Here is a 3,822-nt window from a genome sequence, read left to right as displayed (position 1 = left end):
GAAAACAAAATAACGGTGCCCAACGCGAGCAGGTTTTTTGTTTCTTATTGGACGTCGAGGAGGGACATACACGGAGATGGTCCAGGCAGATGGCCTCCAGCACGGCCAGTCAGTGTCCATAACCAGGAGCCAATCGTCTCTTATCTTTTTCCAGCTTAGAAAATGGGAAAGATGGAGTTTATATTTCGGGTAGATCTATCAGCCTCTCTTCTCTGCTGTATACACATCCAAAATATTTTGATTTTGTTGTCTTGGGTTTTCATGTAGACGACATTTTGTGTGTGTTGGATCGCAACAATTCAGATCGCAACAATTCAAATGACCAAGAAAAGGATTTGTTTGTTTTTTTTTCAAATCAGTTCTAGCCAAAACAAGATGTGAAGAGAACAGGTTGCGCCAAAAACGGACAAAATTTCATGCGTTTTCTTTTTTAGCAAAAGCTTTTTTGGCTCTTGTTTTTGCTCTCTGCCGGTTTTGTTTGTCTCCTTTTTCTCTCTCTCTCTCTCTCCATGTATCCGAGGTCCTTTTTAGTCCTTTACGAAAGAAAAAAAAAGGATGTTGCTCGATGTCGTCGTCTTTTTCTGGTTTGTTTTGTAGGTGAAGGTCTCCTCGAGGCAACAGCCGTGACCTTTGCTGCTACCCGACTGGGTGGTTTCTTTTTTTCCTATCTTTTTGGCTGGCAAACGGCCAGTAAAAACACAACTCGACGAGCAACGTTCGAGATGTTGATAAATGATGGCGAAGCATCACCCACCAGTGAAGAGTTGCATGGCAGAAAAAGATGAAATCCGACAGAGGAGGAAAAAAAAAACCAGTCCCGCCAGAACTGAACGACCTTTTCCCCCCAAATTCGATCGCTGTTACCAACTTGTAAATTGAATTTGCCTATTATTCGCATTAAATCTGCAAACATTTGGCCGTTGTAACGCAATTAGTTTTTTTGTTTTTGCCTTTACGAAAAGCATCACATCACCATTAAGAAAAAGATATTATCATATCAATGTCTTGTTATGTTGCATATGCAAACAGCAAATTAAATGCAGACAGGAAAGATGCCATCAGAATCGAATGAGACGGGCCCGTCTAAACAAAATAAAGAACAGCAAATGGGAAGAAAAGGGAAATAAAGAAGCGCACGTCTATATAAAATTATAGGAATTCAATTGTTTTTCGCCGCCATTCGATAAGTATACAGTGTGCCTCTAAAAAATATTGTTCTCCTCGTAGCCTTTACGTTATTATCGAGTTACACACACGCACAGGTGGGACACACCGTACACACAGCCGTCTGTAGAGTTGTTTTCGTTTTTCTTTTATTTTTCTTCCCCATTTTTGTGTTGACGAGCAGTTCGCGTGGCTCATCCCAATTCATTCCAATAATTTTTGTTTCGGCCCTGTCCAGCATTATACACCACCTGCGCTAATGGCGATAGCCTCTCGAGTTTCATTTGAAATGTCCATACATGGCAGGTAAAAACAAGTCTTGTGATCTTCATTTTTTTTTGTTGGTGAAAATATTGCAGTTTATTTCGTGAGCCTCTGGTCATATTATCAAACTGAAAATAGAAGCATAAAGTCTTAATTAGTTTGTGCGCTTAATCACGTTTGCTTCGCTGTTTGTCACGCGAAAATGGGCAGCCATTCAAAGACAATGCAATGTATACCATGTCTTTTTTTTCCCCATTGACTTTGTTGTTACTGCTGATAAGGTAAGCAAGGTGGGATCTAAGCTATGTTGCGTCGTCTCTTTGATAAGGACCCACACATAGTAAAAAATAAAAGCAACAAAAGGTCTAAAAGAATTATCGCAAGGACAAGACGGAATATTATGTGTTAGGTAAAGGACAGCTGAAATTTGGCACCAAACCAGAATCGAACCTTTTTTTTCCCCCTCCGTCTTTCCTGGTATTTTTCTTATTTCTGTTTATATATGTGTACGATAGCCGGTATTGCATTTTTTATATTAAACAAATATGGAGTCGATCCCTTTGCGTATTTACTTTGCATAATTGTTGTTGTTTTATTTCTCCTACTGGAAAGCAAAATGTTTGTATAGACTACTTGTGGTGGCAAAAAACTCTCCGGTCTTTCAACACATGACGTCCTTATTGGGAACAGATACGGACGACTGTCGTTTGTTTTTTTTCTCCTCAGAAATGGAACCCCCCTTAAAAAAAAAAAACAAAAAACATAAAAAATATCTCAACATATTCCAAGCAGAAAAAGATTTTCCTTTTCTTTTCCCAATCGATCGTAGATGATGCCGCCGCGGGTCGTTTCTCCCTCGATTTCTTTGTCGTTTAAATGTCTTTATTTTCATCAGCACTTGTTGCTTTATATACGATAAACATATTTACATTAGATTGAATGGCACCTATTCGAACAACTTGTCTAACAAGTGTAAAAAGAGTTTTCCACGAACTTGACGATTTGAAAGCTTTTTTCCCGTAGCTTGAAGGACATATTGAAACTTTGGCGGATTCAAGCGCATTTTTTTTTTATTTGTTCTCGATGGCAGTTAAAAAAATAAAAATGCTTGTGCCAAAAAAGAAAAAAAGAAGAGAAAATTTCAAGAGAAAAATAAAAATACAAAAATAAGTGATCGACGGGAGAGAATTTTTCATAGAAAAATACCAAGACGGACAGATCCAGCAGGATAGACCCATAGGCTCCTATAGAGCTGGATGTTATATACTATAAAAGAAACGGAGCTCATGGCTTCTTATTTTCTCATTTTTTTCTCTTGAAATTTATATTTTATGAGTGATAAATAAAAATAGCCCCATTATCAATTTGGCAAGCGTGCCAGAATCTAACATTTTAAAAATAAATATTTTTCCGCTCTGCCGCCTTGGCTGCCTCTCTTGCCTTTTTGATGACGGACTTGAAAAGCTTCTTTCGCCTGAGATCGCCGCTGGAACGATATCCAACTTTGGGGGGGAAGGGCAACCCACACGAGAATATGTCCGTCTCTCCATATTATCTCATATCTATTTGAGCCAATGTTTTTTTGATCAGATTACTCTCATCATCAGACATTCCTAGTACGTAATAATGAAATAAGCTCTACTCGTTTGTTAAATATTTGCCAAGCTTTGGGCGATACACGCGAGTGATGCGTAAATGTAATTTTTAAAACATCATATAGCGACAGGTTCCTTGTTTCTTCTAAGTTTTCCACTCGACCTGAACGAACGGCAGAGGAACGGACAGAAACAATGTATACTGGAGAAGAAAAAAATGGCCGTTCGCTTGACAAGCCAAGCGCGATGAAAAAAAAAATGGCCTAATGTAATCCAATAATGAATTTTTTGTTTTTGCATTACTGGTCAGTGCCGGTCAGCGCACACAAACAAAATCCATCTTCTCCTAATTCAACCAACCCAAAAGCACCATTTTATGTAAATGAGCGCTACCATGGAGAAAAGAAGATTAATTTATGTTTTTTTTTTTTACTCGGAATATTTAACGAACTCTTCCCGTTATTAATTTTGCGTGCCGTGACATTTCATTCTCTTTTGACTGATTCCATTTCGCCCAAAACCTACACCCAAACCTTTCACATTTTTTTTGTGTCAGCAATAAATTTGTTATCGTTTATAAAGTTAGAGTTGTCGTGTTAAATGTCACGTCCACTGTATGCAATACGCAAACCTTACAATATGCAAGACACTTGCGCGTTTTGAACGTTAGGTGACTATATCGCAATGGCCACACCTTCTGGTGTTCACCTGAACGCGAATGACTCATAGAACCAGCCACCTTCTACCTCCGAAAAGGCGGGGTCTATTATACTCCCCTCCGAAAATACAAACAAAAAAC

The sequence above is a fragment of the Daphnia magna genome, linkage group LG6 (assembly GCF_020631705.1).
Source record: "Daphnia magna isolate NIES linkage group LG6, ASM2063170v1.1, whole genome shotgun sequence".
Classification (NCBI taxonomy): domain Eukaryota; kingdom Metazoa; phylum Arthropoda; class Branchiopoda; order Diplostraca; family Daphniidae; genus Daphnia; species Daphnia magna.
The sequence above is the reverse complement of the archived record's forward strand: the minus strand, read 5'-3'. Positions refer to the sequence as shown.